General features: G+C 43.1%; 1 protein-coding gene and 1 long non-coding RNA gene across 2 annotated transcripts in view; one reads left to right on the top strand and one right to left on the bottom strand.

The window, feature by feature from the left end:
• Positions 1 to 27,159, top strand: part of LOC106751720 — a 69,658-nt gene that overhangs the window by 23,003 nt on the left and 19,496 nt on the right. The window lies entirely within an intron of this gene.
• Positions 19,535 to 21,295, bottom strand: LOC106751722. Its single transcript, XR_001375091.1, has 3 exons — positions 21,173 to 21,295; positions 20,876 to 20,970; positions 19,535 to 20,691 (listed from the first exon to the last, which is right to left on the bottom strand). It is a non-coding gene; the product is annotated as an uncharacterized LOC106751722 (long non-coding RNA).

Raw genomic sequence — 27,159 nt, 5'->3', positions numbered from 1 at the left:
AAAATAACAATCAATGAAGCAGAGCGCATGGAGCCAAAAATATATCCTTTAAGAAGTGAGAATAAAAGTAAGGCGATAGAAAAAGACAGAGTGCACGGAAAAAAATCAATTACTGGAATCAGCAATGGCTGAAATATAAGCTAAAATGAAGAATGAGAAAAACAAGCAAAACACGCCAATAAATAACATGCATGCAAATGTATGGAAAAATATGTCAGAGAAGCCCAGCAGCATCAACATAAATAAATTAAGATAATTAGGATAGTTGTCTCGGAACGTGAGCCCTAGCCAATCAGGTGATCATAAAGTGCGCTTTTGAACTCTTCGAGAAAGAAAGAGAAAGAGAGAAAGAAAGAGAGATGGCTTTAATTATCGTCCTAGAACAAGTCTTCTAAAGACGTTATAGATATAAATTTACAGAGAGATAAAGAAAACAAAATCGTATAGAAAATTATACGTGTATGCACATTCATGTATATGCGTGAGAGCATGACGCTGTAATATTTGAAAAGAAAGCAAAAACAAAAAAAAGGAAACAAAAAACAGAGAAAAACAGGCGTACTGATACACACACACACAAACACGTAATAATAAAATCCATAGTTAATCGTAATATAAATATAAACATGATTAAATCCAGGTCAATGGATAGAATGCCGCCCTCCCGTTTGTTATCTTGATGGATTTTGGAAACGCATAAAAAGAATAAAAAAAGATATATTACACTATATTACACACTTTGTTCAATAAATGATTTCGCGATCGTCATCGAGACAGACGGACAGAGTCCGGGTTTTGGCGGGGAGACGCGCAATAAGATGTCGCTTGATAAGGAACTAAATGCGCATCGTGACTCGAACGACGAAAAGGAGGCAGCTGCTCCCCGGGGGAAGGTTAGTAACCGCGCGTACATATCGTCGGGAACGAGGAAGGTTACGATATAATTATGTACCGGCCGCTGACGAGACTCGTTCTGACAATTTTCAATTTCCTCAGATGCGAGTACCCTCGCCCCCGCATCTATCCGCCGTATAAGTGCGTGGCGAAGGAACGTAGTTAGCTCGCGACCTTCATACCGCAACTTCCGCGATATTCGCCGCGTCTACTTCGTTACGTAATCGCGACCGACGAATGCAATCACGCGCCACGGCTCCATTTCAAAGAAGAGTAGGAAGATTAAGGGGAGGACATGCATGCAACCCCCTCGCTGCAAAGTGCGGAACGAAAATTCCGCGCGTACGTGCCGAGCACGGAGGAATGTATTATTTCGCACAGGGAGTGCGCGGGAGTTACAATATGGCAGAACATCGCCACGGGATGCCGGTCGGAGACTCGAGGAGACAGAACTTTGCGAGGAAAGAAGGAACGACAACACCGACGGCGGAGAGATCGATTTTCCGATCCGCGTCGCGGATGATAAAGCAGTTTACACGGCGCACAGATCGCTGGGTCGACCCGGCGCATCAATCACATCGCCGCGCATTCCATCACGATGATTGTGAAACTGAAACCGAAAGGCCGGCCGCTCTAATGAAAATAACGCCCTCTCGCTCGATAAATTTTCATCGCGACCGCGCTTCGTAGGTGACCAATGGCGCGCTTCCACGTGAGAAAGCACGACGAGAGCGCCGGTCCCGCACGCAGGCTAGATTTTCGGGATCCCGAAATAACCTATAAAAACGACACCGTCGCCGGGCGTCTACCGGTGTCCGGATTAACGTCGCTTGCAGTATTGTATTACGCAATTTCGCCAAACGCGCCGTATATTTCCGTCCCGGATTATCCCGCCGCCGTCGTTCGGCGTTAGGGGGAGATGGATTTAATTAAAAAACACGGTACCCGATATGTGCGCGCGGCCGGGGTGGGGGCGAAAGAAGGACGCTCGAAACGAAAGCAATCGCGTTTAGGTGAAGCGCGTGGCGAACACCACGTCACGTCGTCCTAATTTCGCGCGTGGCAATTAAACGTTATTCGTCGGTCACGCTGCCGAGCGAGGAAATTGCTCGGTCAGAGAGCACGATGTATTTTCGTTCGTTGTTCCTCTCTTTCGCGGCCGGTCGCCTCCGCGCGCGGATTTCGGCCGCAGCCTCAAGCAAAACAAAATCGACTGTGGCGCGTTTCAATTAAAGTTTACGCGCGACTCTTCCGCCGCCACGGTGAAGTAATGATTAATCGGCTCGCGTTTATTGGTACGTTCGATCCTGCGACAGATTTTTCGGGGGGATCGAATCGGGATAACTGCAGGTGGAGATTCGCATTATTTGCCGTCGAGCGTCGATTGAATAATTGAAAGGCGCGCGGCCCGTCGCTAGGGAAACAAGAGGGATGTCGTCCGACGACCGTAGAAAATTGAATGAAGACGGTACACAGCGACGTTGTTAATCGCTCTGATGGAAGGATCGCTTTTAACGCATTTATTTTTAACTTCGCGAACGATTAAAAGTTTCCCGCAGATTTGTTTGCGGTATCGCGGTATCGCCGCCCGAGCGCGGTTCCGGGCGGACATTATTTTAACTTTAACCCGCTTAGCGAGCACGTGAGACGCATCATCATCGCAGTTTTACAGACAAATTAATTAATAAAGTTAGTGGCTAATAATTTCGTCGAAGTCGCGTGATTTTTCATCGTCCTGACGTTATTTGCCACCAACATTATTAATTTGCAGTTTCGCTCTGTGGACCGTTGTAATTAACGTCGAAATTATATAGAGGCAACTCTTTGTGGAATTTACATTTGTCGCCCCGCTCGCGATTCCGCGAAAAGCTCGCTTTTCCAGTAATGGTAATGATTAATCAGACGACGTCAACAAATATTTCGAACGCATTTAAATGGCGCTCCGTATAATTTGTATCAAATTTAATATTACATTTCTTTGATGATCTTTTATGGCAAAAAGCCGACAACAGAAACAACGACGACGACACACAGTGGTCTGGAAATAAACATTTTTAGTTAAAATTCTGAACCTTGATAAAAATGAAACGTATTGAATTGAATTTACAAAAGATTAATTATTTTTAAAAAGTGTAAAATGAACATAACCAATTTTGACAGTGAAAATATCGACAATTATTATATAATTATAGTTTTCTCCGGAAATTTTTTCAAAACCTCTTAAAACCTTTCCTAAAATATTGACAGGAAAACACTTTATCCTCAATCGTAAAGTTACGCTTATTTCAACCATAAATCTTGTTATCTCGATTCAGAAATATAAAGAACACAATATAATATGAAATTACTTACTTCGTAGCACGTTTTTTTAGTAAATTAAATATATTTAATGCTAATATACATATCACTATTTAAATATAATATATAGTATATATATAACATATATACAATTTTGACAGTGTGACAAATGTGATTAAAGGCTACCTTTGAATAAGCAATATGTTTAGCATCACATTTACCAACGAATAGCAAAAGAATAATAAATGTTAACAATTTTCGATTATTTGATTATAAAATATTATAAAATCGTATTTGTATCAAATTGAGATGAAATTTAATAAAACGATTTTTGGAAAAAGGTCAGAGAAGAAGAAATATCAATCTCAGAGAAGAAGAAATTTCAATCTCAGACTACCGTGCGACGCCGCATATCATTCGGCCGACGACAAAGTAATAATATGCAATTTGTATTTCGCTTACGAGGTAAAGTCAAGCGAGTGGTTGCCGGAGTTTTTCAGCGTATAATGAGATTGCGAGCGCTTGCAAAGCGCGTTAACTATGCGCTTAACCGTATTCTTCTTCGCCACGGCGCTCAAATTCCACGACGACGAGTATCGTGTGCACTTCAAATGAATTCTATCGCACGAAACGGATGTGGATTGCTCAAAGACACTTTGGACGTTACCTTGTAATTCAGACTGTTCGAAAGCAATTTAAATTCTCACCCGGCGAATTCAAATTGCTTTTGCAGAATTCGCGTCGTATCGTGTTTGCGTTGCATCGCGCGCATCTCGTGTTACACGCTACTCTTTATCACGCAATCCATTTATTACGCGCCGCTCCGTTTAATAACAAAAATTACAGAAAATCGCGTAATTCTTATTTACGTGAGACACGTTTGAATCCGTGGCTGCTTTTCCCGTTTCACGTGGCCAATTCATTACAGCGCGCGAATATCAGCGAACTATAAGAATCGAAATCAAGGAAACGTGTTGCGGGAGGATTTAAAAGTCGACGTTGCGCTTAACTTTCCATCAGTCGCAATATTCAATAGATGCCATCCTAATACTTGTCAATTTGTTCTCTACTATTTTTCTTGATCATAAAAAAATACTTTCACGCCTGGTATATTAAACAAATGCTAATAGAAGAAAAATTGTTTCAAGAAGTGGAGAAAATTAGAAAAATTCTGTGAGATACATTGCAATACCATTCATGGGTGAAAATGATCGCGACTAACGGAGGGTTAAAGGAATCCTCACGTACCGGACATTTCGTCGCGTGTGTGCTTTAACGAAAAATATGTTTATTTATTTTTCAAACAGATACAATTGAATGTGAACGCACGGATGTCTCGCGAGAAAAAAAGATCGTAACGTTTGTCTTACATCCGTAATATTTGGAGCAAATGGCTCTCGCGCGAAAGCGAAGGGGCGCGCGGGACCCTTCCGGAAATTACAGAGACGGCATAATTATTCGTCATTATTACAATGCGAAAGTATAGGCACTTGTAAGTCCCGTCGGCGTGCGCGACGGGTGGGTGTAAATTAGTTAATTCCTGCAAAATTAAGGGCAGAAGTGCATCGAAATGGATCTTAGGGAGGTAAATACAGGGCGCGGCAGCTCACAACGACGAGGACGCCCGTGTCTCACGATGAAGTTCACCGGAGCGAGAGAGCGCGCGCGTCTAATTCCCGCGTGTAAAGTAATTCGCGCACTTTCGTTGCGAACCGCGAACAGAGGGGCGTCGCGTCGCGTCATGAAGCGTGAGTACCGGAATGCCGAAGAGCGCGCCGACGACGGCGTGGTTCGCCGAAGGCATTAAGAACGGGCCCCCGGAAAAGTTTCGTGGCGGGAGCCGCCGTGAAACGATAAATAAAGAGTGCTAAGAGATCTACGACCAGGAAGCACGAGCCACACTCGACATGCGGAACCACCGCGTATCGGCGGCGGGATATGAAACCGCGCGGCAGAAAAACGTGGACGACTCTGGCGATGGAACGTGGAACAAAATCATTACGCCGAGACGCGGCGTAAGATCGAAAGAAGTTACATCCATCGTCGGCGATCGGCGCGCCGGCTCTCTTAATTTCGCCCGCGTCTCTCTCTTTCTCTCCTTCTGTCTCTCGCCGCTTCGCCGGATATTCCCGCGAGACGAATGTGCCGTCTAATATTGTACGGGCCATTCGGAGAAGAAAGTCGCGGTTACTCGCGAGAGTAACGGATAATTGCACGCCTCTTTTTTACACGCCGACGTCGGTCGCGAAGCGAAGTGAATGACGTTGCGACGTTGTAACGAGTGACGTTGAATTATTATCTCGGCTGGATGCACGCGGCGATCCCGCGGCGAGACCACGGCGAAACAGTTCATCCGAAAAAAAAAACTTAAATATTAGGAGCATGAAGAATTGTCCGAAAAATCGCGGCACCTTTGAGAAGAGTTATTTCGTTTCCGGCAAACCGTTTGCGCGATCGCAAACGCGAGAAGTAATTGTTACGGCGGTACTATGTTAGATCCGCGAGTAACGATACAGCCTTTCTGAATTTACGGGCTGCCGAACCGACCCTGTCAGCGGGCAAAATTTATGCCGAAAAATGCTTTTACGCCGACGCGTAAAACGATCTTCCACCTCTCCCCGAATACGCTCGTGTAATGAAAACTCACGGTGGAAGCGCTTCTGTGACTGCGACACGATGGGGATGATAGCATATGTTACATGTCATGTAAAGTACGTCTCTCTCGCAGGGCAGAGGGATAGAGAACGAGAATAATTCTATTTAAATACATTATGCTACCTTTCTTGTCTTGCGGACAACCTCGGATTTATCCCGCGGATTTATTCCGCATTACGTCGGTTACCATTAATTGTTACGACGCGGCAACTCTTTTATACTTATATTTACGTTCCGTCGTGAAACGACGTACAATGCTGATGCGTAATTCAAATCCCGGTGCGCTAAAGAGGCTTAAAGATGTGGAAAACAATTTCTCGGGGAGAAGAAATTTCAAACTAATTTTCGAAGAAACTAATTGTATATTATAGCAAAATTTTATTCCTGCGGAGAAAGGAAAAATTAATTAAATTGGTCCGGCAATATCGCTATTTTTTTAAGATTCTACACAAACATGTTACCAAAGCACGAAAAATGATTGGGGGATATGCACGAGTTTTGAAAACATCCCATTTTAAAGTCAAACACCTGCACTTTGAGCGCCCGGGGTTCTTCGGAGAGCAAACTTTCAGATTCGATATCTGGAACGCAATTCTCCTCAAAATTAGTTTCGGCCGAATAAATTGTCTCGAAATTCACCAGCCCCCGTTCCCCTCCCGGAACTCCATTTTCCTGATGCAACGATCCTTCGATTAGATTGTTCGAACGCGCTGTGTACGTCGCCGATTGGCGGGCGTACAAGCGACTACAAGGCGGGCGAGCTAAAATAATTTCGCGTAATGGCAAAAACGCGGAGCTGACACGTTCGTTAGCAGCGTAAGTGACCCGTGGAACATGCAGCGTATCCTGCCGAACGAAAGTCGAAACGCTTCTGATTCGTGTATCCAATACGCAATTAGGCTGATAGAGGCGTAATTGAAGTAAGGGAATATCAAACCCTGCCCACACACAACACATTTATCCGCGAGCTATCTCACGCGTACATTGTTCCGCTCATTATGCGACTGGATAATTTTTCGTGACCGTTTCCGTTTAAGGACTTTCGCTTTCAGCCTCTCACTTTGTCTTACTTTCATCGCAATCCGTTTATCTCACACACAACGCGTTCTCTCGCGCGCGCAATACCTTTTTTAATTATAAAATTCATTTTCTCCAGCGTTTAGATATTACTAAATCAGATTATATAATTCTCCAAGCGACTCGACATTTGGTGTCATATGTCTGCTACGATTGGATAGTAGAATAATGGACGGTGGGTGAAATGAAACGATTTCGGCCCCACAGTGGTAAGTAAAAACGGTGCGTTTTTTGTAGTTTTTCAGCTGTTGAATCTGATTCTGATTTTTAAGCAATTTTAATTTGTCGAGAAAGTATTAAAATCAGCATACGGAGTTATTAATATATAAGCTGCTGTTGTATGAAAACAATATGTTAATGAAAGTGTAAAACTACAATAAAATAAACAGTATTAAATGAAAATCGATACGTGAATAACACAAATTAATAAATGAAAAAGGCTTTATTCGGTCAAGGCGGATCTTGGTGCTTCAAAATATCTCTGCGTAAATCTTACAATTATTAGTAATAAAATACTGCAATAGTAAAATACTTTTAATGAAATCTACATATTATACATAAGAGACATACATGAGACTTACACAGCCACAACATTTCGGTCCCGAGGGTGTAATTATAAAGAGGTTCTACTGTATAGAATGTATAGAATGCTGTATAGAATGCAGCGACATGGGTTAATCAGAACATGAACTATTAGAGTTGAAAGCATTATCGTGTTTTACTTGCAGGAACATACGAATATGTTTGTAAAGCTCAACAATAGTAATTTACCACCTTAGATATTTAAGCTGGATTCATATGCTGATTTTAATATTTGCCCGTCAAATACAAATTCTTCCAAGACCAGAATCAGATTCGGCAGATCAGAAACTACAAAATCATATCGTTTTTGCTCGCCATCCGGGGGCCAAACTTGGCCCCCTTTACCCAACGTTCTTAAATTAAAATTACGAGTTCACATTGAAGAGTACGAGCCGTTCACGCTAAATTACACGCCGCGCAATCTTTCCGAGCGCCGTAACCCTTTCCGATAATCTGTTTTCCAATATCGAAAAGATTTGACAGTTCCGAGACAGGTGAGGTTATCGCCTGAAGAAGCACGTCGAAAGAAGTTGCCAGTATGAATCGGGGACACTGAATTATTGCATCGTCCCCGAAGGAAAGTGGAGCGTGTGATAAACGAGCGCGCGCGCGCGCGCGTACGCGTATTTATACGAATTAATAATAATATAACTCCTGCGCGGCGTTGATAGAGCATTGATCGGCTGTTGATAGGTATTCGTACATCCCGGCTTTCCATGTGAATAAAGCGCAGAAATTGCTTCGCGCATTGCCAGACCTCCCGTGCGCGAGTAAATTAAGCGCGCGCGCGTGCTGTGAACATGTCCTCCGTCTCGGTGACGACCGGCGCGCACAGCGTTAAGGTTTCATACCAGTTTACGGGTTTCGAGCAGCTGGAGAAGTGTGTGGTTCAACAATCACCACGAAGGCGGCAAGAGGCCGGGGGGGGGGGGGGANGGGGGGGGGGGGGGGGAAACATGAGAATATGAGCTCATTGTTAGCTACGCAGACCGTGGAGGCACGTACGGGAGGAGGGATCGCGCCTTATCCCCTGCCGCTTGTCGGTATAATGTGCGCCTATTGTTGCATTCGCTTCCTCATAACATCGTGCGTACATGAACGGAGGATGCGTATCGTTCTTTTTATTGCATTCCTACCACAGAGTCTACGGCCGAGCGCGATACGTACGAGGCCGTCCGATATGAAGCCGAATGCCTCCTCGATGTCGTCCTCACGCCTCATCTCGATTTCAACGTGCCTGCTCGCTCGCACATCTCTCCGCGAGCGGGGAGATCACATTTTTCATCCCGGATCATTATTATTCAAGTTACTCGGCGCGCAACGTAATCAAACTTTGCGCCTCGCAGTTCGGTATCGCGCTGCACGTAACTCGAGCAGCGCGCATTCAATCCATCGGAGGTACCGTGTAACAGTAAATGAGGTAAGGCGGCTGGGCGAGTTTTGAGCGGCGGAGGTTTTGAGAAATTGCGATCCCGTAACGCGCGCCACGACCTATTATTCATCTTGACGAGTAATTCTTATCGCAATAACGCGAAGAGGCACGACGCGCTTCACCGGGAGTAACATCCCCGGCGTTGTCATTCCGACGTAATATTCGGATAACGAGAATATTCTCTCCCTGTAATATTCTCGTTATCCTTGCGGAACTTTATAATTGGCTCGATGAAATATGTTGCGAGAGAATGCCGTGTGTAGTGTAGGGCGCTAAACAATGCTCGATGCGTTATTAGGAGGGCTTTTTTCTCTCTTCTCTAAAAATCCATTTTCGCATTGAATCGCGTCGAATCACTTTCTTAATGTTAAATATATAACATTTAATGACCAACACAGCGGGATTTTTATTCGGAAAACGAGCCGACTAATTCACCTCCGTTTTTATTTCTCTTATAATCAATTTGCGACGCCGCAGCTCCGGAGAGAAATCAGACTCGGCTCTTCGTGTGCGCAATGTCAGAAGTAAAGAGCAAAGGCGGCAGAAATTTCTTCCGCGAGAAAGAGAGAAGACAACGCGAAAAGACCGCGAAAACTCGCGAGGAAATTCACTGTCTACAGGAAAGAAGGGGGTATGTAGGGGGGGGGGCATAAAATAAGCGAAAAAAAAACCGTATCATTACGCGATTTCGTTTACGTGCGCGCGCGCGCACGGCGACCCGCTGTAACCGCAGCTCGGACTATACGGGCGGCTTATCCGAGAGACGACTTAGCCTCCTCTTCCATTAAATTGGAGAACGGTATGGTAGTCTCGCCACCACCACAGTTTCAAGATCGTACCGCTTCGAGAACCCGCGCGATATCAGTTCTGTGTGACTAGAATGAAGTTTGCCCAGGCTTCCCAGCGCCCGCGGCCAGTCATGTTAGGAGGAACGCTTCCAAGACGGTTCGCGATACATCGGATGCCGTGGCGGTATATCGACGAATTCACCACGCTCGGAGGGTTCGAAATCGACAAATTTCGCCCGCCCGCGCCGCGCGCCCGCACTCGCAGCCGCCCTGTCCTGATTCACTTCCATCCTGCCGCCAATGCGCCGACGAGAGAGAGAGAGAGAGAGAGCCGTGGAAGAGCGAGTAAATCACAGCCGTACACAAACATGCCGCACATACTTCCAAAGTTAAGCTTCCCGAGCGGGGGTTTCGACCGAACCCGGGGCCGAAGGATGATGCCGGTGGGTAGAAGCGTCGATGCGCGAACGAGAAGACACAACGTGGAATTGGAAAATCCATTGTGGCGCGCCTCCACCCTCGCGGACACACTCACACGGCCAGGGCAAGCACACGTACACATGCGCGCGTATCGACGCATCGTCGGTCGCGTCTTCGCGAGCGCGTATGTGTGCGCGGATTTGTCGTGGATGAACATTTCACATGACATACAGGGTGAGGCAATAATTATTTCCACCTTGAATGTCTTCGAAACTATAGACAAATTGATCTGACATAGAAATTACACGGTACAGAAGTAGTCGTATGGTGGTAATGCTTTTTCTGTAGATGGAGCAGCTTCAAAGACATCTGTCATTTCTGCTTTTTAAATGAAAACGCGTGATTTTTCTTTAACATAAATCGATTCCTGTGTTCATTCTGTGTGTAAAAGCACTAGAATAAGAACACTGAAAAGTGAATGAATAATACGACACTTTTGTACATGATAATATGAGAGAAATCGATTACTGATGTTAATTATTACACATTGGTGCATCGATGCGTGTGCAGAATGCAATCTATTTTTCTTTTAAGGTTTTTCTATGTTTGCTTACAGCAATCGATTCCACCTGTCATCCTATGTACAAAAGTGTGAAGGCGATGTTATCGAAAAGTGAATATTTTATGAGAACTTCATGAGATATGAAATATTTTTTTTTCATACCTTGTACTGAAAAGTATCAGGATAAAAAGTAAAATATCTCGAAAAGTATTGACTTCTCGACGATCTTGCTCTAGTACTTCGTAGAATGAATACGGGAGTCGACTTATATTTAAAAAAACTAATATGATTCTACTTAAAAACAAAGATGATCTTCAGATCTTTGAAACTACTCTACCTAGGAAAAAATGTGTTATTACCATAAGACGAGTGTTTGTGCATTATGTAATTTCTGTTGGATAAATTTTCCTCTTACTCTCATAGTTTCGAAGATATTCAATATAACAATAGTTATTATCTCACCTAGTATAATGTGTGTGCGCAATTTAACACGCTCATTCTGACTCGGCCTAATTTCTAATTTCATTCACACATCCACGCTTACTTCTCACCAACTCGACCCAGCCATATCGATTTCATCCACGGCAGAAGATTTAGAAGAATCGGGACAAATGTGTTAATAAACGCTGACCTCGTTGTAGAAAGTTGTAGAAAGTTCAACTCCGACTTTATCGCCCTCGAGACGCTTATAGCTTAACGATTCAATGGAACAAGTGTGACAATGAAAAAATAAACATGTACTCCACTTCACAGAATCCCGATCTTGACGTTAGCTTTTGTTATTGCTACTTGCGAAGATAGTGTAGCGATAGGTCATTTCTCTTTGTCACTTGCTACATCAAGGCATAGTATTTCGACGGTCGAGTATATCAAGATGATGGAAAGTTTCAAACTAAAAGCTATTAAAAAGTTAGCGAGCCTCGATAGAAAATGTTTATATCTCATGGCCGGTCCAAGTAAATATATACTTCTCCGCCGCTTCATTTCTTGTTATTTACTCAGTAAATTATTTTTTGACTGATGTTTTAGATAAATTTTCAGGGAGACGATTTTATCACACCGGCCTTTAATTCTTTATACTGAGACTGATTCACCTCGTCCCTAGCTTGCCTGAAATTTACCGTCTAAGAGCCATTTTCTCAAAGTATCGGTGCTGAGCTCCGCTACTTGTAAAATATATACGTGATGCGACTATCCGTGCCTTCTCGCGCGCAAACGTAAATAAACGACGTCTCGGCGACTTTACACCTCCTCCAATTCAAGGGACTTTTCGGCGAAGCAAAAGATAGACGGGAAGAAAACGAGAGGGACCGGCGAAAGGTTCCGAAGGGATATCGGTCGGGCTTCCGTGCTTATTTTCTCGGGACAAATTCAGCGACGCGGCGACGTCAGATACGCGGTGGGTGGCCGTACGCAAAAGCAACGCATATCCGCTTTTCCGCGCCGCCGATTTATTCGCGGCTCAACGGCAAAGCCACTTCGATCCACCGACGGTAAAGACCTTGCCCGACCGTCCTCGTATTTGTAGCAGTCTCCTCGTCCTCTCGTACCCCCTGTTCCCGTGGACTTCGTATTCCCCGTGCGACAACGCGTTACACAGCTGAAAGCGAGCGAATCCGGGAAATTCATATTTGCATGTACGTGCCATAACGAACGAAAGAGAGAGAGAGAGAGAGAGAGAGCCGAAGTGCATCTCGGGGACTTATATACATACATACACGTATTTACGAGATATATTTTCATACAACTTCCAGAATCTTGAACGATATTTCCGGAAAGTTTTCACGACGCGTAATTGTACGTCGTACCTAAGCGAGAGAAAGAAAGGCCGAGAAGAGATAAACTGTTTATGAGACGTTCCACGAGCCGTTTCGCAAATACTTTTGAGTTGAGCGAAAAAGTCTACCGTCGTGAGTTATCGTTCTCCTGGCATAACATGAATATTGTATTTATGGTGCCACGGCTTTCACAATATCGCGGAAATGTTCGTATATTGGTAATTCGTGGGGTATCGATGATTAAATCATAGGATTAACTCGAGGATATTCTAATCGTGATGAAAACCGCAAGCGCACTCGTCGGAAAATGTGTTTTGTAAATTCTCCGCGTTTCTCCCCCTTTCTCCACTCCCATTTCGAACATAACAGTGTAAACCGCGATAGAATTGTGAGTTGATTCGTAGTAAAAGGAATGCGGTATTATGCATGGAACCGAGAGTTCGCAGTTTGCATGTGAAAATAAAAGCAAATCGGCCAGCAACGGTGAAAGATGGATAGACAGTCGGCTCATTACATCGCCCGAAATCATTGGAACTCATTTTCCTTCGGCGAGACAATGGTGCAATACAAAAATGTAACATTTCGCAAGAGCAGTTTCGAGTAACCTACGTAACGTGCGCGCGCGCGCTTGCCGAATACGACGTAATGCGATTAAATTACAAATGCTAGGCAATTATTTTTATCGTTAGCAGGAGATTTACATAGGAGGAACGAGAGAACGTTAATTGCTGGAGGCCGGCAATACGCAGAGGGAAAAATCGTAATTGCGCATTAAACGCGTAGCGGATCGTACAGAACGTCGTGTTGGAAGTTAAAAATGTAATATGAAAAGGGGGCCGCGTCTAATCGGTCAATCCAAGCGCAGAGACGACGTGCGCGAGTCGACCTCGAAAGACAGAAAGAAGTTTCCTTTGAAGAGCACTTCAATGGAATGGTAGTATGGCTCGCGTTCGCTTTGAATTTTTGCATTTGAATTTCAGCACGTCTGAGGGTACCGAGTGAGTCGGGCTAAATCGAGCGGCTCTATAAAATGTTCGTCGGCTGCGAGGTATCCCCCGACTTACACGATCGAAACGTACCGAAAATTCAATTTATCGTGTTTTATACTGTAACATTTTGCCGGTTCAGCGTAGCGGAATGACAGGCACTCGGTGGTAATTAGCTCTCCTCCTCTGTTTCGTCACGCGAGAAGGCGAGGGGGTCGCGTCGAAATTTCGCAAAACGAAGCAAAAGTAAAGAATGAAAAATAAAAAGGAGGAAAAAAAATGAGCGGCGCGGAACGCGTTATCGACGGTAGTGTCGATATTTTAAAAAGTGCGGATACTTTTGCAGGCGTTTAGGCGCCAACAAATCATTCCCATTCGCGTTTGCAGTCACAAGTGCATTGATTCGCACCTTTCAGACGCATTGAATGAGGCCGCTCTGGCGTGTACGTTCTCGACTCGGCTTAGTTCAATGCATCCGCAGTGGCCGCGTTAATTCACCCAATTGCACTCGATGTACGCGCGTTGTTGCTTAAAAAATGAACTCCGTCTCATAACGCGCGCGATATCTCGCCGACTTTTTTTTGTTTTTGTTTCTCTTTTTTTGTTTTTTTTTCGCGCTTAACTAACTCACGCGTTATAGTTAGCTCCGTTGCAACTTATTTTAACTGAGCGCCCGCCTCGAAATAATACGAGCAACTTTATTTACGTTCTCGAGCTAGTCGTGGTCATAAGCTAATTGAATTATAACGTTAGAAGCAAGGACACTGCTTACGCATAAGCAGCCCGCCCGCGGGGGCAACTGGCGAATTTTGAAGCGCGCCGGCGTATTTTTAACCTCGTTCATTAATCTTATTTTTAAAACAATTGATCATACTGTGTAAGTAATTTAATTTTTCCCGAGAGTGGCGTAGCAAAAGGGAGGAGTGTGGCGGGTAAACAAATTGAGAAAGACAGGAGGGTGACAAATTCTTGTGTGTCTCTGAGAGGCAGCGGCATTGTAATTGCGTTCTTGGCTAGAAGAGAAAAAAATTGCGCGTAATTCTGTCCCGACGTGCACGTCAAAATAAATGAGATTTTTTCGCGCGTCATAACTCGCGCCCGATAGATTACGTTTGCAAAACATGTCGCTAACTTTCGTCATGCTTCTACTTCATGAATAAAAATAACCGTATAAGTTCGATATTCTACGACAATTAACGGAAACTTCGTAAGGAAATTAACAAACAAAGAAAAAAGGAAATAATGTACAAAGCATGATGAAAGCGCGATGGAACAACAGAAACTGTTCGTTCGTTGAAATCGTTAGAAAGAAGTCGTAGTTTTATGAAAAATCATTTGAAATTTACAAAAACAGGACGACATATATCACACGATATAGTCCGGCTATTACTGGGATTACTTCTTAATTAATTGGAGCCGCTCCAGAAGATAATGGGAAAAATTCGATGAGCCAATTTTTGCAAGAGTAAGTAAAAAACAACTCAGTGCGCTAGGCGTTGCAGCAACTTACCCCGACTTCGGATAACTTGGCGAATTCACAGACGAATTTTCCAGCGGGTAACTCGGGCAAAATTTTTTAACTTTTTTAATTTTTTAATGTTAAGTACCCCAAACTGTATTACTGCCGGGCGAAAAATCTACATATTTATTTATATCTTAAACGCATATTTTTAATTAGATAGAGAAGACATACGGATTTTGCGCTACTCGTTTGTCAAATTTAATATAATCTAAGAGTCGTCGATTTCTTTGTTCAGAAAAATACAATATTATTTTTTCACAATCCGCCGATATTCATATAAAGGAACGTAAACTTGAGCGCGCAAATTGATTTTCAAGCATCACGACGGAATGTACACAAAAGAAAAATTCAGTCGATCCAACAGCGAAACTCCATGGACGATCGCGTCGATCGAGGAAAACGAAATGATGGAAGACCCCTTCGGTGCGACGAGACAACGTCCGTACGTCGCGAAGAAATGTCTGGAAGGGGGAGGGGGGGGGCGGTGCGCGCTTAGTTATAAAGTTTTTACGAGTATCGTAAGATCGTATAAAAGTTGGAAAGTATTTCGAGGGTCTATACCCGCTTTTCACCGCTTGACTTCTTTCCCCCACCCTATGCGGTCATGATCGATCACCTTTCGATCACTGTTAACTTAAGGAATTTAAAGACTCGGCCGTCTTGCGATATTAAACAAATCGGGTCGCCGAATCACCGTTGGAAATTAAAGTCGTATCGGCGCGACGCTCGATTCAATAGAGACGCGAATCGTGATCGTAACGCTTCCATTTCTGGAATTAAAAGGTCACCACGAACATCGAAATGTTCACCGAACGCAAACAGTTCGAAACGTACGAAGAAATCATCTGGAGCGGATGATTAGGACGCAGCTTTACGAAGAACGTTCCACATAACGGGACTTTTCTCTTAAATGCTGCCTTTATTCCGAGGAAAAGCGTCGAAAAGACGCTGATTTGGAAGCATGTTTGATATTCGTTTCGAGAAAGCATAATCTCTCATGTAGTTCTTCATTCGCTGTGCTTTGTCTATACGCTGATATCTTAACGCAAAGTAAAGACGTCTATATTATATTTTCATAGATTCATTAGCAAGATTTCTCTCTCAGATTCATCGCGTATTCTATGGTCGCGCGAGTAACAGAGAAATTTCTCGCTGTGAATTTCGATCAAGCTCATATAAATTCTGGAATACTGGCGGTGCCAGCTTGTTAAATAAGTTCTAAAAAGTAGAAAAGCGGGACTGCGCCGCTTTCATTCATCTGATACGGAGTCGATCGGCGAGAGCCCGCCGAGTAAAAGGTTTTGCAACGCGTATTTTCAATATCTTTTTTACTCCCTTGCCCTCTCCACCTTCTCCCTTTCTTTCTCGCTCTGGTCTTTTCATGAAACAATAAAAGCTTCCATGGCCGACGTTCTTGGCGGGGATGGGTTTTTCATTTAGTTGAGTTTCGAAGGAAGAAAGGGATCTCATTTCAGAGCACGAGCTCTTTACGCCTTTGGCTTTTCCGGCTTCATGGCCGTAAGGTATCTAGCCGAGGATATGCATAATGCGCAAGAGGCTTCATGAGAACTCTCTACTCACACACCGGTGAACATATAAGTAATTACGTCGCAATTAAGAGTTCAAGATTATACTTCGCGAAATCAAGGGCTGTGTTTTGAAACGAACGCGGTTGCGCGCTGATGGTAACGATGTTTTGACTTTTAACGCTCGAGGGAAATGGTAACGTCTAACTTTTCATTTAAAGCTGCTCGTAATCAGTACATGCAGAATATTAAAAAAAAATATCGTATAATACTTGAACAGCGCATTCAAAGCTCAATTGAAGATAAAATTCATAATACGATAATGTCGAAAAAATATCACATTGGGAAATACCACAAATATTGTAATAAAATATTCCAATAAAAATGTATATCAGAATATATCGCAGTAGTTAATAAAAATTAGTAGTTAATAAAAATTATAAAAATTCAAAAACTCAGAATTAGCCAGTGACATTGCATACATTTTGTTCGTATTCAGCATTCGCGATTAATCGAACCGAGAAATTTCGATTTTATGTTAATACTACCAGTTCTATCAGATTCAAAGAATTTTTTTAATTTAATAGAAAATTTCGTAAAACGGTAAATAATTACTTTCTTTTGCAGCTTCGAAATTATTTAATATTTATTTCAACGTTGTGCAAACTACATTTAACTGCAAACGAAATATGTGCGAAATTTTAGTAGAAAATGCTATATATATACGAAATTATAGTAAGCAAATATTAAATAATTTATATTAAATAATTATATTAAATTATATTAAATTAAATATAACTTATATTAAGTAATTTAATAATGATTAATGTGAATAAATAGAACAAAAAACTTGAAAAAAAATGAAAAGTTATGGAAGTCAAGTTTTTCATAGTCTTTATTATTTCTGTGTGTGTTAGATAAAATTTTTAAAATAATTTTTAAAAGAAGTGAAAGGAGAGAATTTGTTAAAGGCGGACAAACATAGTTGTTATGTGTCCAGAGAGAAAAATACCAATAGGTTTAAATGTAATTTTGATACAATAACAAGAGATAAACAAAAAATGAGAAGAAAGTGTTAGCAGATTCATAATTGTAACTGCAGCCGAAAGAGCATTGTCAGAGAAACACCAATCAGTACTTGCAAAATTTAAAAGATTCTACATTTCAACTCGGGTATATGCATCGATTTCTTATTTATTTTGAGCTGCCATTAATTTCTACAATCGAGATATTTTTATTGTCTTACATTTGCTGTTTAAGTATTATGCACTTATTTACTACAGCAATTAGCTGATGTATCAATTCAATGCGAATGTTGAATTGTTAAAAATGTTCACAATATCAAGTAGCAATGTAAAACTGGCCCTACTCTTTTCGCTCAGGAATCAATTTACGATTTACGGCATGCATATTATGATACGGCACACATATGATAATAAAACGTTCATTTAACGGTGGAAAATTTCACGCTCACCATTCGACGAAATTGAAGTTCAACGACGAAACTCATCCCCAACTATGTTGCTCTGCATCCGGAAGTCGGTCGTATTCACCTTCCTCTCTGCGTAGTCCTTTTTTCTCCACTTTTCACTTCACTCGCGACGCGGTTGATACTCAAACAGCAGTTAACGAATATTTTGAATATCTCGATACGTACAAATTCGATTTACAAAAGACAAAATCGAAAGTCGGCGAGTCTAGTTGATAAATATCTATCGTCAATGTGTCTGGAAAACACGTTCGCGAATCGCGTGTAAAAAAATCGCGAATTGAAAACCGATCGCGCCGTTCACGAAATTTACCAACGTCGAACCGTATGCGAACGAAGTGGTCGAGACTGGCGTGAATTTCACACGCATGATGGGCTCACAACATGCGCTGCGAGAATTACTCCGCAATAAGTTTGCGAAATATACACATGTGACGTTTCTCCGATTTAACAGAGGATTCTCTCCTCTCGAAGAACGTAATCGCGACGCGGCTATCAGTATTTTGCAAGCAAACATCGTGCAAAGACTATCTCAGGAAACTCAGAGCTCCAATAATTTACGCGGAATTCAACATGTACATATTTACAATCGTTAGATATTATCTCTCCTCCACTCTTCCCTACAAAATTTCGCAAAGCTAAATCACTTTTCAGTGAATTAAGATCAGCCAACGACCATCGTTGTTAGAATTTCTTTCCAATTGTACTCTGAATTACTAATTGTACGTTCAAAACAGAAAACCGGTGTTTCGCAATATCAAACCTTTCAAGTCTCCGTCGAGGATTAATTTTCGCATCAGTTCCTGTCGCGAGAATCGAACCGTTGCTAAGTAACCTGTACTCCACGGAAGAACGACCGCACGTCTGTCGGAAACGCGCAATTTTCAGTTTTCCAACGGTTTTTACCTGACGTTGTTACGACGCTTAGAAACGGAGATATCGGCGATGATGTCGCGTCGTGTTCACGAACGCGTCGTTGTCACCTGCTGCAGAATGCCGGTGTGGGTGCGAGCGTGTCTGAATTCCGTGGACGCGATTTCACCGAAATCTTATCTCAATGCTTACACAAGCGCTTGCCCTGAGCGAGGCCTTGCCCCCACTGTCGCCGCGTTGTGTCAACACGGCCGCTCGGCCGCGAGGATCGCCCCGCCGCGCGGTCATTGACTTCGCCCGACGACGCCGTAGTAAACATAACGCGCCAGCATTCGCCCATAACATTTGGACGCACCGAAAATTTCAAAGGCCATCATTCGCGAACGAATCGTCGTAGACGCGTGAAATAAAAAGCAGTCTTCTTGGCGCGCGATCCCGCGTGCGTCTCTCCCATTTTTATATACGCCCGTTTCGAGGATGACCGCGGCCGAACGTCGTGACGAAAATCTAAGATCGCGTTCTCCGCTTGTCCGCGCGCGAAACGTATATTCCGCGTTTTTTCTTCGCAATCGAGCGCATATACGAGGGCGTTTTTCACCGACGACGGAATTTCAGGAAAGCTTTGAAATCAATCACACGGAGGAAAGTCAACTTCAGTAGCTGAGTTAATTGTAACGTATGAATATCGAAAAACTTTAATAGCATAAGCAATTTTAACTCGTCGTAAAGGATAGATACGATAGTACGTTTGCTCCTGCGGCAAAAAATTTGGTCCTGCAGCTATTAAAATTGCTCACGCTGCTTTTAGGTGCCTATACGTTACTAATTTAGCTATTGCAGCTGAGCTTTCTTTTCCGTGTATAAACGAGCCCGGGAAATGTGAAAATCGGAGGAAGATAAACGTGTTTTTAAATCACTTATAAATTGTTGACACTCTGACCCGCGATATATGGATGATAAATCACGGGACTATAAAATAAATAAATAAATGTCCCGGAAAAAGTTCGCAAATCAATGTTAATTTCTTGTATTGTTTTCGCGAGCTATTTTCGTGAGTTCCGTCAGCGGGCTAGACGTAATAATTCGGAAGTAAAATATGGCCGAAGTTCGCGATGAGAAATGGACACGTTTGAATTACTGTTCGAGTAAAATAATGATTAGACGCGTGAAATGATTACATTAAACTGCTTCGCGATACTTTATCGAAACTTACAACCGCGTCATTGAATTTGATTTAACAAAGTTCATCCCCGCCTGTGAAATATAATCATAACGTGAATGCGCGCACGAGGAATTTAGAATATTAATGACGGTGACGAACGCAAAATCAATCAACGGCGAGCGAAGTAACCGCGAGTTTCGCTCGCAGTGGCGCAATTCTGACGCCGCATTATGCACCGCACGAAACGGTTAGAGGATCGTAGCGAATGAATAATAATCCTGTTTAAATAATTCTGCAGTTTGGAGCAATTATAAATATAAACAGCTGAAATATCGCATTTGCGTAACTGTGTATACCAAAGGGGATCAGTGCACTATTGAAATTAAATATTCAATATTCTCAGAAACATTTCTGTCAGATGACAGTCGAAAACATGATTCTCTAATTATTTCGAGTGGCGCATTTTACTTAATTAAAATATAAAAATTGGCATGTGAAAGTACGAGAAAATGAAATCGCATCGAGTTCGGCGAGAGTTTTCATTCAGACCCACCATCGACAAATCCATCGCCTGAAATCGTACTTGTGCTTTTTTCCATCTGTGATTTACCGAATTCAGGGCCGACCGTATTCAGCTACGCCGAGATCTGAAGTAGAAAAAAGAACGATTACGTCGGTCATACTCGGTGATTCAACTTGACGAATGAGTTCGCGTAAAGACGCGAGAGAAGATTAGTCTTTCGCTGTCGTAATTCGAGTTATTCTGACAACTACGCTGCGAATTTCGACGGGAGAGGGTTCGGAGGAGAAGTTTCGCGAGACTTAACCTACCTTCGGGCCGACTCCGCTCAGCCCGAGCCGGATCCTCCGGCACGGCATCCGAAATCGCAGCCACCCTCGCGATACTGCCGCAAACTTCGCTAAATCTGACGCAAAAACCCGGTTTTCCCAATTAGCTGTAGCAATAGAGAGGTTGCTCGGCTTCGGCCGAAAGCAGAGTTCGAAAGGAGAATGTTAGGTTAGGTTAGGTAGATACGAATATATCGAGAACGCTCGGCTTTGTATTTCTTCCCTCAAACTGAAATATGATCGTCATCTATCCGATGTCTCAGTATTGCGAGTACTTACGATGATCCCAGCATCGCCGTCGTCCGCCTAAAGCATCGCGATTTTCGCCGCGCGCGCTCCGAACATTCCGCTAAAACGCCGATATACGCGCGAAGTTACACGCACGACGCGACTCGCCGCATACTTCGCGACGGCGCTAATGGCCGCCGCGGAGTCGCGCCAGCTGCATCGACTGTCTCGTCTCGAAAGCCGCGCGTCCTTCGACGCATAAACAACTCGTAGCTTTGTGCGTTTACGTCGCGTTTTTTCACGACAAGCACCGAAATTGCCTCGCGACACACCGATAACGTATTTTAGCGTCAATTTATCGCTGAAAACTCTACTACGAAGATATCGATGTCGCACCAACCTTCGGATTTTGAGCTGTCCAGCTGTTCGATTGCCGTATTATGTCTTTTTAAGGAACTCCGGCGCTAAGTGCCGTATTTTCTGTGGCGCGTCAAGGGAGCCTCTCGTAACTATTTATCAACTTATCAAGCAATTTATCAAGCAAGATTTCTTTCCCACACATTTATTTCACCGACCAAATAATAAATGTCCAGTTGAAACGAAGCTAGAATAAATATGTGTATATAATATTATACATACGGAAATATTATATTTGACTTTTCTTATTAATGTTATATTTATACATCTGTTCAGATCTAATGGAAATGTACGGATAATAGAGAGAAGTATATAAATGTTTAAATATATGCTTACATATATGTATCTTGATTATTACTATAAATTATACATTTTCCACCACTATATTATTTAAATGAAACGGTCATTAATTCTGAAATTTGCATATAATATTTGTATACTAGTTTTTAATATTAAGATAGCTTTTTAAATTTCTATCTTATACACAAATATGTCAAATTAGAGGATTGAAATTTCTCTTACGCATTGTTAATTCGATTAACTTTTGTATTACGTATATGTTATAGGTTTATTTTATATTTGGTCATTATTACTTTGTATCTACACACATATATATATATAGCTTTAAAGTTTCGGAAAAAAATTATTTTCTCTGAATTTTTACGTGAATTTTTTCGTTTTTTATATATCTTCTTTACGGAGAAAAGTAAATGTGGCAGGTTTTAACCGAATGTAAATTTTTCTAAACGAATCTTTGCACCTTCGGGACAGAAACCAAAGGAATCTGCGGAAAAATGGGAGAAAAACAAGTTCTCCCGGCACTTTAAAATTGTACACACGTGACCGATACATATTATTATCGCCGATACTACGCTGATCGCTATATTCCGTGCTGATTTATTGACAATTATTTACCTTTGATAATAACGCCGCTGATATGTGTGAATATTTTATATGTTATTTTATTACAATGTAAAGATCGTTTTACACACATACAAGCATTCCGCGTAATGCGTTTGACATTTCGCGTCATTAACAGCGCGGTGTGCTTTTGTATTTTCCGCTGTTAACGCGCGGCCGCACATGACGTGGTTTAAAATTTCCGCATTTTCACTGGTAACGCTGTCGCGCTTACAACGAGTTTGATATGGCTTATTTTCGCGAAATATTTTAAATAACCGGCTGATAATGTGTGCTCTCTCTAATATTCAACGCAGAGCCGACGCAACGATACCGCGATGTAACAAATGTATCGCGCGCCTCCACCCGCTGTGTTATTACCGCTCTTATTAGCTGATTAACGCAGCCTGTTCAATCTGTCGGTCGTTCCAAGTACGATTGATTATGGAATATTCGGTGCGTGTGCGGCTCGCCACGTACGCTTATCGCCCTTCCTATCTCTCTCTGCACGCTACTGCCGCAATTTACAAATTTACGAGGGACGAAGAGAGGGAGTAGAGCGGTAGAAAGACGCGAGTACCACAGTGATGTGCGATTTCGAATCTGCCTGAGCTCCCTCTCTCTCTCTCTCTCTCTCTCTCTCGCACGAGCTCTATTATTCTCGCGATAATTTAAGACGCGAACCTGATATATATGTAGCGAGTTTACACGACGCCATTGTCTCGGGCTGCCGTTATTTATGGGAAGGTCTCGCCTTCCCAAAAACGGAAGGCGCGCGGAGGCCCCGTGATGCGAATAACAATCGCGCTCCCCCGCTCGCGAGAGCGGTAATTAAGGATTAGCGAGGTGATTAGCGAACGCCGCCGGTATTTAAATCTCGCCGGAGCGATCTGCGAGCGCGCCGCTGCAGCGTCGCGGGTTCGGGCCAAACAACTGATTATACGCGGGCCAACGTTGAAAGTTCGCGAAGCAGACGTTCCAATTACTAGTTCTAATTACGCACCGCTCTTCTCTAATACGTCGGCCAACTTGAAAACTGCGCGCCGCACAGTGATTAGTGATAAAGAGGCGCGCGAGTGGGTCTCCGCGAGTGAAAAACTTTCGCTTCGTTGAAACGGAGATATTCCGTCGGAGGCGATGAGGAGGACGGGCTCGCATGCCCGCCTAATGACGCCAATTATAATGCGGTAATTAAAAGAGGCCGCGCGAAAGAACGACACGGAAGATTGCACGCGCATCGTAACAGCGATACGTTGATTCTTTTTTATTTAATTCTCCATTCCTTCCCGCCGCGCGTTACGTCAATCTCATGCTTATTGCGGCAATCAATACGCGTATTCGCCGACCGTTATGTCCGACCGCGAGGAAGTCGTTCAGATACTTTTGTCGAAGCACGTTTTACGGCTGCAACGAGGAAATGACGCACGATCGTACGATTTAACAGTTACGGTTACACCGGCTCTATAGATAACACTACTGACACACATCACCGCGGCGCAATGTTGAACGATCGATCATGCGCGCGAACGTGTGTAAAAAACGACGTGTGATTTGACATATATTTGATTATACGAAAAGAAAATTGCTTTTATTGGTTACCGCGGCCGGGTATTCGGAAAATACCCTTTCATTAAAAAAAAAAAATCAAATTGTGAGCCGGCTCTGTTAATGTCCAATCTAAAATCGGTATTTCAAATGCTTGTAAATTCCCATGCACAGGTGTTGTGGCGCAATCAAGATACTCTCTAATCAATTTATTAATATGTATAATTACGTTTTCAATGCAACCAAACGTTTCGGCCCACGCATTTGACCCTCTTCAGTGGCAAATTTAAATCACAGTATATACAAAACGCATGCACACACGCGAGCAGAAAATTGTTGTTGAATAATGTGGCATACTAATAGCATAATTCATTAGACTTGTGTCGCGTGACTAGGATATACACATAGTAGAGCTAAAATGTATACGGAGTGTCCCAAACTAATCCCGGTTCCCGTGGTGTGCAAGTAGAACTGCACATGAAACCGAGTAGAAAAGTCAGGTGCCATTTTGCAAAATTTTACAATAATGAGGGATTCATTATTCTCTCTGAGCTAATGATCGCACTGGAAGCGGTAAGTCGGATTCTATATAAAAAATTGATAAAATGATTAATTTCTCATTAATTATTGCGAACTTTGCAAAATGGTACGTGACTTTTCTACTCAGTTTCACCCGTTCTACCTGTACATCGCGAGAACCGGGATTAGTTTGGGACATCCTGTATGTGGCAACAATAAACGAACAGTTTGATCGGATACATTTTTAGCCTGATTGTATATAAATTTACTAGCATATACATGAAAATATCAGGAAAGTAAAAGATGCCTCTACTTATACATATATTTTCGGCGCTGAAGCGTGGATTGATGGAAATTTCATTGTATAACATATAGTACTGTTGCGTAGGCGCGTCTATGGGAACAAAAGAAAGACGGGGTATTTCCGTCGTTGTGTTTGTGATATAAACTGCATCTGTACAGCGACATTCAGTTATAATTGTGCCGTTCGCGTTGTTTTCCAAAGTTTCCCATACTTCTTTGAAATTGTTTTGAAGTTGTTTTGACGTACATCCCAGCCGGACAAGTTACTATGGTACTTTGTCGGTTCATGAATATGAATATTTTCGAGAAAAATTTTCTGCGTGCATACACACGTAAGTCAACATACAAAAGCGTTTAAGTTGGCACTTAACAGTATTGCCAAATGTACGTGTGATAAACTGAAAACAGATGTACTATTCTATAAGAATTATTCATTCTTCAGCCTGAGTATAAGTGAAAAATTAATTAGTAAACCGTCTATATTGATATCCAATCAAAACTCAGTATTTTAAGGCATATTATAGAACCTGTATACGACGTAATATTGCAATAGAGATACTGGTCAATTTACTAATATGTATAATTATATTTTTAACACAGCCAAATGTCTCGTTCCACGCAACCTTCATTTCAATTTCGAGGTTTGCAAAAGCCACGGTGTAAAGGCAACGGCTGTGCCTCGGCGAATCGTCTCCGTCCCTCTCGCGCCCCCTTACCGCCGTTTGATCTCCAATTTCCCGATTAATTGTTTTTTCGGATAAATTATCATTTAATTACTTTATCAGCACAATGACTACCGGCGGTTCGCGTCATAAATAATTAATTAGAGGCGAGCCCGTCGAAAAACGGTTTAATTAATGACCGAACTTTCCGCGGTTAGTCCGCTGTTGCGAGTCCGTGGCACGTCCGCCGCGAACACGTACGACCCCGTGAACTCGCGCGCGCGCCTCACGAAACGCACAGGATCGCCCCCGGGCTGGATTTTTCTTCGTTTAAGCCGGAGGAGCAGTGACGGACTGCCGGGATTTCTCCTCGACGTCACTGATAAGAACCGGGAAATTTGCCGCGGTGTCGCAACACGCGCCAGCAAGAGCCTTTGTGTACGCCATCGCTTTTCGGTCATGGCGTCTGACATGCCCCACTAACATGTTTGATACTTTGTACCGCTAAATGCCCGCAGCGCGGATTTCGCATGCATATTAATTAAGATATAACGGACCACCCGGTAAATCGCGAGATTATCTCGCATATTTCCCAGCGAAATGGTTGTCTTAAGCTGCACGAATAAATCGGCCGTTCGTTGGCTGAACGCGCGTCCTCGCGTCAACGACGATTCTCCCGATCGACGGGCCTTTCGTTCCTTTTTATCGTCCTCTCCCTCCGCTCCCCCGGCTTTCCCAGTTGGATAATCGACCTGGCTTTGTGGGGGAAGCGGTTGCCCAAGTTTACGATGAATAATGCGCGACAGCGGGTCACGTAAAGCGCATCGAGGTGGTAATAAGTTCCGAAACTCGATCTAAGCAAATGCGCAAATGGATGCTTAAAAGTCGACGACCGTGATGTTATTTTTCGCGATCCTTTCCGACGTTTTCTGGCACTACGCCACCACCGTTCATCCCGTTGTAATCCTCGGAACGTCGACGGCGGCGTTGACGCCGCCGTTGCCGGGATTACACGAAAAGTTCGAGCACTTGTTCGTTTAAGTTATTATAAGATAAGCATCTTTCTCGCGCAACTCTTGCTTTTTTCGCCGNGGGGGGGGGGGGGGGAGGAAAAAAGGAACCGGCGGGCTTCTGTTTCAGCGAGATCTTTTTGCCTCGCAAATATAATTCCCCCGAGAGTTCGAATCTGCCCGGGACTGTTACCGTCCCGTTTATAAACCGTGGTTTCCAGTCGAGGTGCCATTTTTTCCTCTCATTGTATTGTCACGCAAGATGAGCGGAATAGTTAATTAATTAACATGTACAGTGCGTCTTTCGCGTCACTGGTGATCGTCGACATGAAATATGAGAAAAAAACCGGTTTTTGTCCAGAGATTCCGGTGACAGATTACGGTAGAATGTTGTATCAGAAACTCACGCGTGTGTCATTGACTTATTGAAGCAGAACTAAAATCGGGGAGATTAAGGGGATTAAAATTCCCGTACAACGTTCGGCTGTACGCGGGGCAATCGTTTCTAGATTAATTAATAAAAAACGTAACTGTACTCCGCCGGCGGATACAAAGGAACATTGTCGTCTGTCCACGTTATTACAAATTCAGTTAGCTTTTTATTCATCGCTTTTTCGCTCAGTCAGCTTTTTCTCGTGGCACGCGACGAAAGACACATCCGACGATGAATGTCACCGGCTCG

This window comes from Dinoponera quadriceps, unplaced genomic scaffold (assembly GCF_001313825.1).
Source record: "Dinoponera quadriceps isolate SergipeBrazil2010 unplaced genomic scaffold, ASM131382v1 scaffold399, whole genome shotgun sequence".
NCBI classification, from domain to species: Eukaryota; Metazoa; Arthropoda; class Insecta; order Hymenoptera; family Formicidae; genus Dinoponera; species Dinoponera quadriceps.
This window is presented reverse-complemented; position numbering and strand designations above follow the sequence as displayed.